The sequence below is a fragment of the Ambystoma mexicanum genome, chromosome 11 (genome assembly GCF_040938575.1).
Source record: "Ambystoma mexicanum isolate Mex_15411 chromosome 11, UKY_AmexF1_1, whole genome shotgun sequence".
NCBI classification, from domain to species: Eukaryota; Metazoa; Chordata; class Amphibia; order Caudata; family Ambystomatidae; genus Ambystoma; species Ambystoma mexicanum.
The window spans coordinates 1,179,915,699-1,179,929,287 of record NC_090934.1 but is presented as its reverse complement, the minus strand read 5'-3'; the positions used below and the strand labels follow the sequence as shown (position 1 = coordinate 1,179,929,287).

The 13,589-nt window shown below is 51.1% G+C and overlaps 14 non-coding genes across 14 annotated transcripts; all 14 read right to left on the bottom strand.

Annotated features, from left to right (window-relative positions):
* Positions 1 to 61: 61 nt before the first annotated feature.
* On the bottom strand, positions 62 to 144 carry TRNAL-CAG (transfer RNA leucine (anticodon CAG)). The gene has a single exon. It is a non-coding gene; the product is annotated as a tRNA-Leu (tRNA).
* Positions 145 to 1,724: 1,580 nt separating this feature from the next.
* On the bottom strand, positions 1,725 to 1,807 carry TRNAL-CAG (transfer RNA leucine (anticodon CAG)). The gene has a single exon. It is a non-coding gene; the product is annotated as a tRNA-Leu (tRNA).
* Positions 1,808 to 2,289: 482 nt separating this feature from the next.
* TRNAL-CAG (transfer RNA leucine (anticodon CAG)) lies at positions 2,290 to 2,372 on the bottom strand. The gene has a single exon. It is a non-coding gene; the product is annotated as a tRNA-Leu (tRNA).
* Positions 2,373 to 3,402: 1,030 nt separating this feature from the next.
* TRNAL-CAG (transfer RNA leucine (anticodon CAG)) lies at positions 3,403 to 3,485 on the bottom strand. The gene has a single exon. It is a non-coding gene; the product is annotated as a tRNA-Leu (tRNA).
* A 482-nt stretch (positions 3,486 to 3,967) lies between these two features.
* TRNAL-CAG (transfer RNA leucine (anticodon CAG)) lies at positions 3,968 to 4,050 on the bottom strand. Its single transcript has one exon. It is a non-coding gene; the product is annotated as a tRNA-Leu (tRNA).
* A 1,030-nt stretch (positions 4,051 to 5,080) lies between these two features.
* Positions 5,081 to 5,163, bottom strand: TRNAL-CAG (transfer RNA leucine (anticodon CAG)). Its single transcript has one exon. It is a non-coding gene; the product is annotated as a tRNA-Leu (tRNA).
* A 1,580-nt stretch (positions 5,164 to 6,743) lies between these two features.
* TRNAL-CAG (transfer RNA leucine (anticodon CAG)) lies at positions 6,744 to 6,826 on the bottom strand. The gene has a single exon. It is a non-coding gene; the product is annotated as a tRNA-Leu (tRNA).
* A 482-nt stretch (positions 6,827 to 7,308) lies between these two features.
* Positions 7,309 to 7,391, bottom strand: TRNAL-CAG (transfer RNA leucine (anticodon CAG)). The gene has a single exon. It is a non-coding gene; the product is annotated as a tRNA-Leu (tRNA).
* A 1,030-nt stretch (positions 7,392 to 8,421) lies between these two features.
* On the bottom strand, positions 8,422 to 8,504 carry TRNAL-CAG (transfer RNA leucine (anticodon CAG)). Its single transcript has one exon. It is a non-coding gene; the product is annotated as a tRNA-Leu (tRNA).
* Positions 8,505 to 8,986: 482 nt separating this feature from the next.
* TRNAL-CAG (transfer RNA leucine (anticodon CAG)) lies at positions 8,987 to 9,069 on the bottom strand. The gene has a single exon. It is a non-coding gene; the product is annotated as a tRNA-Leu (tRNA).
* A 1,030-nt stretch (positions 9,070 to 10,099) lies between these two features.
* Positions 10,100 to 10,182, bottom strand: TRNAL-CAG (transfer RNA leucine (anticodon CAG)). Its single transcript has one exon. It is a non-coding gene; the product is annotated as a tRNA-Leu (tRNA).
* Positions 10,183 to 10,664: 482 nt separating this feature from the next.
* TRNAL-CAG (transfer RNA leucine (anticodon CAG)) lies at positions 10,665 to 10,747 on the bottom strand. The gene has a single exon. It is a non-coding gene; the product is annotated as a tRNA-Leu (tRNA).
* Positions 10,748 to 11,777: 1,030 nt separating this feature from the next.
* On the bottom strand, positions 11,778 to 11,860 carry TRNAL-CAG (transfer RNA leucine (anticodon CAG)). The gene has a single exon. It is a non-coding gene; the product is annotated as a tRNA-Leu (tRNA).
* A 1,580-nt stretch (positions 11,861 to 13,440) lies between these two features.
* Positions 13,441 to 13,523, bottom strand: TRNAL-CAG (transfer RNA leucine (anticodon CAG)). Its single transcript has one exon. It is a non-coding gene; the product is annotated as a tRNA-Leu (tRNA).
* Positions 13,524 to 13,589: the final 66 nt, after the last annotated feature.

Here is a 13,589-nt window from a genome sequence, read left to right as displayed (position 1 = left end):
GCCGGCAGTTATAGGAAGCGTGGAATGCAATCACATGAAAAGTAAAAACCCATTTCAGGCATGTCAGAAGTGGGATTCGAACCCACGCCTCCAGAGGAGACTGCGACCTGAACGCAGCGCCTTAGACCACTCGGCCATCCTGACTCTGCCTTAGGCGCTCGCCTGAATCGGCTTAGAGGCTATGTTGGCAAGTCTTTGACCACACTTAAATCCTCTTGGATTTCCTAAAATGTCTCCACAGTCTGCCAGGAATATACTCTCGCGCATCCCACCCACCCCTCCTAACCCACCACCCTCCCCATCCATTTTAAAAATGTCACTTCATTCCCACTAGGCCCAGTTAAAAGGACAACACATTGGGTTCTTTATGCATTTTTTCCAAAGGCAAAATGTCGCGGTGCGCCCGTTTGCATGTCCACAAGGCCGGCCCAGTCCAAAGATGGTTTTTCACTGGAGTTCACTTTCCCAAAAAAGAAGCGAGGAAATACAGGAAGCACTGGAAATCAACCATGAGGCCTGCAGTGCGTGCTCCAACTCCATCTCCCTGTTCCAGAAAGCCTTGGCCAGCAGTTATAGGACGCCTGGAATGTTACAATCAAATGAAAAGAAAAAATCTGTTACAGACATGTCAGAGGTGGGATTCGAACCCACTGCGACCTGAACGCAGCGCCTTAGACCACTCGGCCATCCTGACTCTGCCGTTTGCACCCCTCAGATGCGGCTTAGAGGCAATGTTGGAAAGTCTCAAAGACCACCCGCCTAAAATCCTCTCCTATTGCATTAAAGTCTCCAAATTCCTCCCAAAAGAATAATCACAGGCAGGGCAGCACTCATACAACGACTACTGGCACAGACGTGCAGGGTTCAATCCCTATGTACAGCAGCTACTTGTCACAAGCACACATGAGTCTTTCATGTTTCTGCAGAACGGTGCTGCCTGCCACCTGTTAACAGACACGAGCAACTACACCTCAGGAAATAGGAAGGCAGGAGGCGGGCTGGTTTATGCAAATAAAAGCATGCACTGTGTCCAACCCTTCAGGAGGTTCAGGCAGTGTGCTAGAGCCTTCTTGGTCACAAGAGGTTGGGCACTAGTGCCGGGGAGCCTGTTTAGGCTGAAAGGACTGTGTATGGGCCGGCCTGATCTCCCTGTACTCCTGCACAGGACTCACTCTAAATTACAGGGCTAAAGAGTTCTGCCAGCAAAGCCTATATACAATGGCCGTTCGTGGCCGTTCGGGGCCGTTTGGGCAGGCAGGTGGTTGGTTGGGCAGAGGGCGAGGAGGAAGAACTGTGTTCACTCCTCTGCCTGCCTTTTTACCTCTCGCTTCCCCCCACTCACTCCTCCATCTGCCTCCCACTATGTCACACTAACTTTCCACCTGACCCCCATTTCAAATAGGTCACTTCATTCCAACTAGGCCCAGTGAAAAGGACAAGACGTTGGGTTCTTTATGCATTTTTTCCAAAGACAAAATGCCGCGCTGCGCCCATTTGCAAGTCCACAAAGCTAGCACAGTCCTAAGACGGTTTTTCATTTAAGCACTGTAGTACACCTGCCAAAAGGGCAGTCAAGCATTCCAGGACCAACTGCAGACCTAGCTGGAGGACGGGAGTGTGTGGAGCAAGCTCCAACTCCATCTCCCTGTTCCAGAAATCCGTGGCCGGCAGTTATAGGAAGCGTGGAATGCAATCACATGAAAAGTAAAAACCCATTTCAGGCATGTCAGAAGTGGGATTCGAACCCACGCCTCCAGAGGAGACTGCGACCTGAACGCAGCGCCTTAGACCACTCGGCCATCCTGACTCTGCCTTAGGCGCTCGCCTGAATCGGCTTAGAGGCTATGTTGGCAAGTCTTTGACCACACTTAAATCCTCTTGGATTTCCTAAAATGTCTCCACAGTCTGCCAGGAATATACTCTCGCGCATCCCACCCACCCCTCCTAACCCACCACCCTCCCCATCCATTTTAAAAATGTCACTTCATTCCCACTAGGCCCAGTTAAAAGGACAACACATTGGGTTCTTTATGCATTTTTTCCAAAGGCAAAATGTCGCGGTGCGCCCGTTTGCATGTCCACAAGGCCGGCCCAGTCCAAAGATGGTTTTTCACTGGAGTTCACTTTCCCAAAAAAGAAGCGAGGAAATACAGGAAGCACTGGAAATCAACCATGAGGCCTGCAGTGCGTGCTCCAACTCCATCTCCCTGTTCCAGAAAGCCTTGGCCAGCAGTTATAGGACGCCTGGAATGTTACAATCAAATGAAAAGAAAAAATCTGTTACAGACATGTCAGAGGTGGGATTCGAACCCACGCCTCCAGCGGAGACTGCGACCTGAACGCAGCGCCTTAGACCACTCGGCCATCCTGACTCTGCCGTTTGCACCCCTCAGATGCGGCTTAGAGGCAATGTTGGAAAGTCTCAAAGACCACCCGCCTAAAATCCTCTCCTATTGCATTAAAGTCTCCAAATTCCTCCCAAAAGAATAATCACAGGCAGGGCAGCACTCATACAACGACTACTGGCACAGACGTGCAGGGTTCAATCCCTATGTACAGCAGCTACTTGTCACAAGCACACATGAGTCTTTCATGTTTCTGCAGAACGGTGCTGCCTGCCACCTGTTAACAGACACGAGCAACTACACCTCAGGAAATAGGAAGGCAGGAGGCGGGCTGGTTTATGCAAATAAAAGCATGCACTGTGTCCAACCCTTCAGGAGGTTCAGGCAGTGTGCTAGAGCCTTCTTGGTCACAAGAGGTTGGGCACTAGTGCCGGGGAGCCTGTTTAGGCTGAAAGGACTGTGTATGGGCCGGCCTGATCTCCCTGTACTCCTGCACAGGACTCACTCTAAATTACAGGGCTAAAGAGTTCTGCCAGCAAAGCCTATATACAATGGCCGTTCGTGGCCGTTCGGGGCCGTTTGGGCAGGCAGGTGGTTGGTTGGGCAGAGGGCGAGGAGGAAGAACTGTGTTCACTCCTCTGCCTGCCTTTTTACCTCTCGCTTCCCCCCACTCACTCCTCCATCTGCCTCCCACTATGTCACACTAACTTTCCACCTGACCCCCATTTCAAATAGGTCACTTCATTCCAACTAGGCCCAGTGAAAAGGACAAGACGTTGGGTTCTTTATGCATTTTTTCCAAAGACAAAATGCCGCGCTGCGCCCATTTGCAAGTCCACAAAGCTAGCACAGTCCTAAGACGGTTTTTCATTTAAGCACTGTAGTACACCTGCCAAAAGGGCAGTCAAGCATTCCAGGACCAACTGCAGACCTAGCTGGAGGACGGGAGTGTGTGGAGCAAGCTCCAACTCCATCTCCCTGTTCCAGAAATCCGTGGCCGGCAGTTATAGGAAGCGTGGAATGCAATCACATGAAAAGTAAAAACCCATTTCAGGCATGTCAGAAGTGGGATTCGAACCCACGCCTCCAGAGGAGACTGCGACCTGAACGCAGCGCCTTAGACCACTCGGCCATCCTGACTCTGCCTTAGGCGCTCGCCTGAATCGGCTTAGAGGCTATGTTGGCAAGTCTTTGACCACACTTAAATCCTCTTGGATTTCCTAAAATGTCTCCACAGTCTGCCAGGAATATACTCTCGCGCATCCCACCCACCCCTCCTAACCCACCACCCTCCCCATCCATTTTAAAAATGTCACTTCATTCCCACTAGGCCCAGTTAAAAGGACAACACATTGGGTTCTTTATGCATTTTTTCCAAAGGCAAAATGTCGCGGTGCGCCCGTTTGCATGTCCACAAGGCCGGCCCAGTCCAAAGATGGTTTTTCACTGGAGTTCACTTTCCCAAAAAAGAAGCGAGGAAATACAGGAAGCACTGGAAATCAACCATGAGGCCTGCAGTGCGTGCTCCAACTCCATCTCCCTGTTCCAGAAAGCCTTGGCCAGCAGTTATAGGACGCCTGGAATGTTACAATCAAATGAAAAGAAAAAATCTGTTACAGACATGTCAGAGGTGGGATTCGAACCCACGCCTCCAGCGGAGACTGCGACCTGAACGCAGCGCCTTAGACCACTCGGCCATCCTGACTCTGCCGTTTGCACCCCTCAGATGCGGCTTAGAGGCAATGTTGGAAAGTCTCAAAGACCACCCGCCTAAAATCCTCTCCTATTGCATTAAAGTCTCCAAATTCCTCCCAAAAGAATAATCACAGGCAGGGCAGCACTCATACAACGACTACTGGCACAGACGTGCAGGGTTCAATCCCTATGTACAGCAGCTACTTGTCACAAGCACACATGAGTCTTTCATGTTTCTGCAGAACGGTGCTGCCTGCCACCTGTTAACAGACACGAGCAACTACACCTCAGGAAATAGGAAGGCAGGAGGCGGGCTGGTTTATGCAAATAAAAGCATGCACTGTGTCCAACCCTTCAGGAGGTTCAGGCAGTGTGCTAGAGCCTTCTTGGTCACAAGAGGTTGGGCACTAGTGCCGGGGAGCCTGTTTAGGCTGAAAGGACTGTGTATGGGCCGGCCTGATCTCCCTGTACTCCTGCACAGGACTCACTCTAAATTACAGGGCTAAAGAGTTCTGCCAGCAAAGCCTATATACAATGGCCGTTCGTGGCCGTTCGGGGCCGTTTGGGCAGGCAGGTGGTTGGTTGGGCAGAGGGCGAGGAGGAAGAACTGTGTTCACTCCTCTGCCTGCCTTTTTACCTCTCGCTTCCCCCCACTCACTCCTCCATCTGCCTCCCACTATGTCACACTAACTTTCCACCTGACCCCCATTTCAAATAGGTCACTTCATTCCAACTAGGCCCAGTGAAAAGGACAAGACGTTGGGTTCTTTATGCATTTTTTCCAAAGACAAAATGCCGCGCTGCGCCCATTTGCAAGTCCACAAAGCTAGCACAGTCCTAAGACGGTTTTTCATTTAAGCACTGTAGTACACCTGCCAAAAGGGCAGTCAAGCATTCCAGGACCAACTGCAGACCTAGCTGGAGGACGGGAGTGTGTGGAGCAAGCTCCAACTCCATCTCCCTGTTCCAGAAATCCGTGGCCGGCAGTTATAGGAAGCGTGGAATGCAATCACATGAAAAGTAAAAACCCATTTCAGGCATGTCAGAAGTGGGATTCGAACCCACGCCTCCAGAGGAGACTGCGACCTGAACGCAGCGCCTTAGACCACTCGGCCATCCTGACTCTGCCTTAGGCGCTCGCCTGAATCGGCTTAGAGGCTATGTTGGCAAGTCTTTGACCACACTTAAATCCTCTTGGATTTCCTAAAATGTCTCCACAGTCTGCCAGGAATATACTCTCGCGCATCCCACCCACCCCTCCTAACCCACCACCCTCCCCATCCATTTTAAAAATGTCACTTCATTCCCACTAGGCCCAGTTAAAAGGACAACACATTGGGTTCTTTATGCATTTTTTCCAAAGGCAAAATGTCGCGGTGCGCCCGTTTGCATGTCCACAAGGCCGGCCCAGTCCAAAGATGGTTTTTCACTGGAGTTCACTTTCCCAAAAAAGAAGCGAGGAAATACAGGAAGCACTGGAAATCAACCATGAGGCCTGCAGTGCGTGCTCCAACTCCATCTCCCTGTTCCAGAAAGCCTTGGCCAGCAGTTATAGGACGCCTGGAATGTTACAATCAAATGAAAAGAAAAAATCTGTTACAGACATGTCAGAGGTGGGATTCGAACCCACTGCGACCTGAACGCAGCGCCTTAGACCACTCGGCCATCCTGACTCTGCCGTTTGCACCCCTCAGATGCGGCTTAGAGGCAATGTTGGAAAGTCTCAAAGACCACCCGCCTAAAATCCTCTCCTATTGCATTAAAGTCTCCAAATTCCTCCCAAAAGAATAATCACAGGCAGGGCAGCACTCATACAACGACTACTGGCACAGACGTGCAGGGTTCAATCCCTATGTACAGCAGCTACTTGTCACAAGCACACATGAGTCTTTCATGTTTCTGCAGAACGGTGCTGCCTGCCACCTGTTAACAGACACGAGCAACTACACCTCAGGAAATAGGAAGGCAGGAGGCGGGCTGGTTTATGCAAATAAAAGCATGCACTGTGTCCAACCCTTCAGGAGGTTCAGGCAGTGTGCTAGAGCCTTCTTGGTCACAAGAGGTTGGGCACTAGTGCCGGGGAGCCTGTTTAGGCTGAAAGGACTGTGTATGGGCCGGCCTGATCTCCCTGTACTCCTGCACAGGACTCACTCTAAATTACAGGGCTAAAGAGTTCTGCCAGCAAAGCCTATATACAATGGCCGTTCGTGGCCGTTCGGGGCCGTTTGGGCAGGCAGGTGGTTGGTTGGGCAGAGGGCGAGGAGGAAGAACTGTGTTCACTCCTCTGCCTGCCTTTTTACCTCTCGCTTCCCCCCACTCACTCCTCCATCTGCCTCCCACTATGTCACACTAACTTTCCACCTGACCCCCATTTCAAATAGGTCACTTCATTCCAACTAGGCCCAGTGAAAAGGACAAGACGTTGGGTTCTTTATGCATTTTTTCCAAAGACAAAATGCCGCGCTGCGCCCATTTGCAAGTCCACAAAGCTAGCACAGTCCTAAGACGGTTTTTCATTTAAGCACTGTAGTACACCTGCCAAAAGGGCAGTCAAGCATTCCAGGACCAACTGCAGACCTAGCTGGAGGACGGGAGTGTGTGGAGCAAGCTCCAACTCCATCTCCCTGTTCCAGAAATCCGTGGCCGGCAGTTATAGGAAGCGTGGAATGCAATCACATGAAAAGTAAAAACCCATTTCAGGCATGTCAGAAGTGGGATTCGAACCCACGCCTCCAGAGGAGACTGCGACCTGAACGCAGCGCCTTAGACCACTCGGCCATCCTGACTCTGCCTTAGGCGCTCGCCTGAATCGGCTTAGAGGCTATGTTGGCAAGTCTTTGACCACACTTAAATCCTCTTGGATTTCCTAAAATGTCTCCACAGTCTGCCAGGAATATACTCTCGCGCATCCCACCCACCCCTCCTAACCCACCACCCTCCCCATCCATTTTAAAAATGTCACTTCATTCCCACTAGGCCCAGTTAAAAGGACAACACATTGGGTTCTTTATGCATTTTTTCCAAAGGCAAAATGTCGCGGTGCGCCCGTTTGCATGTCCACAAGGCCGGCCCAGTCCAAAGATGGTTTTTCACTGGAGTTCACTTTCCCAAAAAAGAAGCGAGGAAATACAGGAAGCACTGGAAATCAACCATGAGGCCTGCAGTGCGTGCTCCAACTCCATCTCCCTGTTCCAGAAAGCCTTGGCCAGCAGTTATAGGACGCCTGGAATGTTACAATCAAATGAAAAGAAAAAATCTGTTACAGACATGTCAGAGGTGGGATTCGAACCCACGCCTCCAGCGGAGACTGCGACCTGAACGCAGCGCCTTAGACCACTCGGCCATCCTGACTCTGCCGTTTGCACCCCTCAGATGCGGCTTAGAGGCAATGTTGGAAAGTCTCAAAGACCACCCGCCTAAAATCCTCTCCTATTGCATTAAAGTCTCCAAATTCCTCCCAAAAGAATAATCACAGGCAGGGCAGCACTCATACAACGACTACTGGCACAGACGTGCAGGGTTCAATCCCTATGTACAGCAGCTACTTGTCACAAGCACACATGAGTCTTTCATGTTTCTGCAGAACGGTGCTGCCTGCCACCTGTTAACAGACACGAGCAACTACACCTCAGGAAATAGGAAGGCAGGAGGCGGGCTGGTTTATGCAAATAAAAGCATGCACTGTGTCCAACCCTTCAGGAGGTTCAGGCAGTGTGCTAGAGCCTTCTTGGTCACAAGAGGTTGGGCACTAGTGCCGGGGAGCCTGTTTAGGCTGAAAGGACTGTGTATGGGCCGGCCTGATCTCCCTGTACTCCTGCACAGGACTCACTCTAAATTACAGGGCTAAAGAGTTCTGCCAGCAAAGCCTATATACAATGGCCGTTCGTGGCCGTTCGGGGCCGTTTGGGCAGGCAGGTGGTTGGTTGGGCAGAGGGCGAGGAGGAAGAACTGTGTTCACTCCTCTGCCTGCCTTTTTACCTCTCGCTTCCCCCCACTCACTCCTCCATCTGCCTCCCACTATGTCACACTAACTTTCCACCTGACCCCCATTTCAAATAGGTCACTTCATTCCAACTAGGCCCAGTGAAAAGGACAAGACGTTGGGTTCTTTATGCATTTTTTCCAAAGACAAAATGCCGCGCTGCGCCCATTTGCAAGTCCACAAAGCTAGCACAGTCCTAAGACGGTTTTTCATTTAAGCACTGTAGTACACCTGCCAAAAGGGCAGTCAAGCATTCCAGGACCAACTGCAGACCTAGCTGGAGGACGGGAGTGTGTGGAGCAAGCTCCAACTCCATCTCCCTGTTCCAGAAATCCGTGGCCGGCAGTTATAGGAAGCGTGGAATGCAATCACATGAAAAGTAAAAACCCATTTCAGGCATGTCAGAAGTGGGATTCGAACCCACGCCTCCAGAGGAGACTGCGACCTGAACGCAGCGCCTTAGACCACTCGGCCATCCTGACTCTGCCTTAGGCGCTCGCCTGAATCGGCTTAGAGGCTATGTTGGCAAGTCTTTGACCACACTTAAATCCTCTTGGATTTCCTAAAATGTCTCCACAGTCTGCCAGGAATATACTCTCGCGCATCCCACCCACCCCTCCTAACCCACCACCCTCCCCATCCATTTTAAAAATGTCACTTCATTCCCACTAGGCCCAGTTAAAAGGACAACACATTGGGTTCTTTATGCATTTTTTCCAAAGGCAAAATGTCGCGGTGCGCCCGTTTGCATGTCCACAAGGCCGGCCCAGTCCAAAGATGGTTTTTCACTGGAGTTCACTTTCCCAAAAAAGAAGCGAGGAAATACAGGAAGCACTGGAAATCAACCATGAGGCCTGCAGTGCGTGCTCCAACTCCATCTCCCTGTTCCAGAAAGCCTTGGCCAGCAGTTATAGGACGCCTGGAATGTTACAATCAAATGAAAAGAAAAAATCTGTTACAGACATGTCAGAGGTGGGATTCGAACCCACGCCTCCAGCGGAGACTGCGACCTGAACGCAGCGCCTTAGACCACTCGGCCATCCTGACTCTGCCGTTTGCACCCCTCAGATGCGGCTTAGAGGCAATGTTGGAAAGTCTCAAAGACCACCCGCCTAAAATCCTCTCCTATTGCATTAAAGTCTCCAAATTCCTCCCAAAAGAATAATCACAGGCAGGGCAGCACTCATACAACGACTACTGGCACAGACGTGCAGGGTTCAATCCCTATGTACAGCAGCTACTTGTCACAAGCACACATGAGTCTTTCATGTTTCTGCAGAACGGTGCTGCCTGCCACCTGTTAACAGACACGAGCAACTACACCTCAGGAAATAGGAAGTCAGGAGGCGGGCTGGTTTATGCAAATAAAAGCATGCACTGTGTCCAACCCTTCAGGAGGTTCAGGCAGTGTGCTAGAGCCTTCTTGGTCACAAGAGGTTGGGCACTAGTGCCGGGGAGCCTGTTTAGGCTGAAAGGACTGTGTATGGGCCGGCCTGATCTCCCTGTACTCCTGCACAGGACTCACTCTAAATTACAGGGCTAAAGAGTTCTGCCAGCAAAGCCTATATACAATGGCCGTTCGTGGCCGTTCGGGGCCGTTTGGGCAGGCAGGTGGTTGGTTGGGCAGAGGGCGAGGAGGAAGAACTGTGTTCACTCCTCTGCCTGCCTTTTTACCTCTCGCTTCCCCCCACTCACTCCTCCATCTGCCTCCCACTATGTCACACTAACTTTCCACCTGACCCCCATTTCAAATAGGTCACTTCATTCCAACTAGGCCCAGTGAAAAGGACAAGACGTTGGGTTCTTTATGCATTTTTTCCAAAGACAAAATGCCGCGCTGCGCCCATTTGCAAGTCCACAAAGCTAGCACAGTCCTAAGACGGTTTTTCATTTAAGCACTGTAGTACACCTGCCAAAAGGGCAGTCAAGCATTCCAGGACCAACTGCAGACCTAGCTGGAGGACGGGAGTGTGTGGAGCAAGCTCCAACTCCATCTCCCTGTTCCAGAAATCCGTGGCCGGCAGTTATAGGAAGCGTGGAATGCAATCACATGAAAAGTAAAAACCCATTTCAGGCATGTCAGAAGTGGGATTCGAACCCACGCCTCCAGAGGAGACTGCGACCTGAACGCAGCGCCTTAGACCACTCGGCCATCCTGACTCTGCCTTAGGCGCTCGCCTGAATCGGCTTAGAGGCTATGTTGGCAAGTCTTTGACCACACTTAAATCCTCTTGGATTTCCTAAAATGTCTCCACAGTCTGCCAGGAATATACTCTCGCGCATCCCACCCACCCCTCCTAACCCACCACCCTCCCCATCCATTTTAAAAATGTCACTTCATTCCCACTAGGCCCAGTTAAAAGGACAACACATTGGGTTCTTTATGCATTTTTTCCAAAGGCAAAATGTCGCGGTGCGCCCGTTTGCATGTCCACAAGGCCGGCCCAGTCCAAAGATGGTTTTTCACTGGAGTTCACTTTCCCAAAAAAGAAGCGAGGAAATACAGGAAGCACTGGAAATCAACCATGAGGCCTGCAGTGCGTGCTCCAACTCCATCTCCCTGTTCCAGAAAGCCTTGGCCAGCAGTTATAGGACGCCTGGAATGTTACAATCAAATGAAAAGAAAAAATCTGTTACAGACATGTCAGAGGTGGGATTCGAACCCACGCCTCCAGCGGAGACTGCGACCTGAACGCAGCGCCTTAGACCACTCGGCCATCCTGACTCTGCCGTTTGCACCCCTCAGATGCGGCTTAGAGGCAATGTTGGAAAGTCTCAAAGACCACCCGCCTAAAATCCTCTCCTATTGCATTAAAGTCTCCAAATTCCTCCCAAAAGAATAATCACAGGCAGGGCAGCACTCATACAACGACTACTGGCACAGACGTGCAGGGTTCAATCCCTATGTACAGCAGCTACTTGTCACAAGCACACATGAGTCTTTCATGTTTCTGCAGAACGGTGCTGCCTGCCACCTGTTAACAGACACGAGCAACTACACCTCAGGAAATAGGAAGGCAGGAGGCGGGCTGGTTTATGCAAATAAAAGCATGCACTGTGTCCAACCCTTCAGGAGGTTCAGGCAGTGTGCTAGAGCCTTCTTGGTCACAAGAGGTTGGGCACTAGTGCCGGGGAGCCTGTTTAGGCTGAAAGGACTGTGTATGGGCCGGCCTGATCTCCCTGTACTCCTGCACAGGACTCACTCTAAATTACAGGGCTAAAGAGTTCTGCCAGCAAAGCCTATATACAATGGCCGTTCGTGGCCGTTCGGGGCCGTTTGGGCAGGCAGGTGGTTGGTTGGGCAGAGGGCGAGGAGGAAGAACTGTGTTCACTCCTCTGCCTGCCTTTTTACCTCTCGCTTCCCCCCACTCACTCCTCCATCTGCCTCCCACTATGTCACACTAACTTTCCACCTGACCCCCATTTCAAATAGGTCACTTCATTCCAACTAGGCCCAGTGAAAAGGACAAGACGTTGGGTTCTTTATGCATTTTTTCCAAAGACAAAATGCCGCGCTGCGCCCATTTGCAAGTCCACAAAGCTAGCACAGTCCTAAGACGGTTTTTCATTTAAGCACTGTAGTACACCTGCCAAAAGGGCAGTCAAGCATTCCAGGACCAACTGCAGACCTAGCTGGAGGACGGGAGTGTGTGGAGCAAGCTCCAACTCCATCTCCCTGTTCCAGAAATCCGTGGCCGGCAGTTATAGGAAGCGTGGAATGCAATCACATGAAAAGTAAAAACCCATTTCAGGCATGTCAGAAGTGGGATTCGAACCCACGCCTCCAGAGGAGACTGCGACCTGAACGCAGCGCCTTAGACCACTCGGCCATCCTGACTCTGCCTTAGGCGCTCGCCTGAATCGGCTTAGAGGCTATGTTGGCAAGTCTTTGACCACACTTAAATCCTCTTGGATTTCCTAAAATGTCTCCACAGTCTGCCAGGAATATACTCTCGCGCATCCCACCCACCCCTCCTAACCCACCACCCTCCCCATCCATTTTAAAAATGTCACTTCATTCCCACTAGGCCCAGTTAAAAGGACAACACATTGGGTTCTTTATGCATTTTTTCCAAAGGCAAAATGTCGCGGTGCGCCCGTTTGCATGTCCACAAGGCCGGCCCAGTCCAAAGATGGTTTTTCACTGGAGTTCACTTTCCCAAAAAAGAAGCGAGGAAATACAGGAAGCACTGGAAATCAACCATGAGGCCTGCAGTGCGTGCTCCAACTCCATCTCCCTGTTCCAGAAAGCCTTGGCCAGCAGTTATAGGACGCCTGGAATGTTACAATCAAATGAAAAGAAAAAATCTGTTACAGACATGTCAGAGGTGGGATTCGAACCCACTGCGACCTGAACGCAGCGCCTTAGACCACTCGGCCATCCTGACTCTGCCGTTTGCACCCCTCAGATGCGGCTTAGAGGCAATGTTGGAAAGTCTCAAAGACCACCCGCCTAAAATCCTCTCCTATTGCATTAAAGTCTCCAAATTCCTCCCAAAAGAATAATCACAGGCAGGGCAGCACTCATACAACGACTACTGGCACAGACGTGCAGGGTTCAATCCCTATGTACAGCAGCTACTTGTCACAAGCACACATGAGTCTTTCATGTTTCTGCAGAACGGTGCTGCCTGCCACCTGTTAACAGACACGAGCAACTACACCTCAGGAAATAGGAAGGCAGGAGGCGGGCTGGTTTATGCAAATAAAAGCATGCACTGTGTCCAACCCTTCAGGAGGTTCAGGCAGTGTGCTAGAGCCTTCTTGGTCACAAGAGGTTGGGCACTAGTGCCGGGGAGCCTGTTTAGGCTGAAAGGACTGTGTATGGGCCGGCCTGATCTCCCTGTACTCCTGCACAGGACTCACTCTAAATTACAGGGCTAAAGAGTTCTGCCAGCAAAGCCTATATACAATGGCCGTTCGTGGCCGTTCGGGGCCGTTTGGGCAGGCAGGTGGTTGGTTGGGCAGAGGGCGAGGAGGAAGAACTGTGTTCACTCCTCTGCCTGCCTTTTTACCTCTCGCTTCCCCCCACTCACTCCTCCATCTGCCTCCCACTATGTCACACTAACTTTCCACCTGACCCCCATTTCAAATAGGTCACTTCATTCCAACTAGGCCCAGTGAAAAGGACAAGACGTTGGGTTCTTTATGCATTTTTTCCAAAGACAAAATGCCGCGCTGCGCCCATTTGCAAGTCCACAAAGCTAGCACAGTCCTAAGACGGTTTTTCATTTAAGCACTGTAGTACACCTGCCAAAAGGGCAGTCAAGCATTCCAGGACCAACTGCAGACCTAGCTGGAGGACGGGAGTGTGTGGAGCAAGCTCCAACTCCATCTCCCTGTTCCAGAAATCCGTGGCCGGCAGTTATAGGAAGCGTGGAATGCAATCACATGAAAAGTAAAAACCCATTTCAGGCATGTCAGAAGTGGGATTCGAACCCACGCCTCCAGAGGAGACTGCGACCTGAACGCAGCGCCTTAGACCACTCGGCCATCCTGACTCTGCCTTAGGCGCTCGCCTGAATCGGCTTAGAGGCTATGTTGGCAAGTCTTTGACCACACTTAAA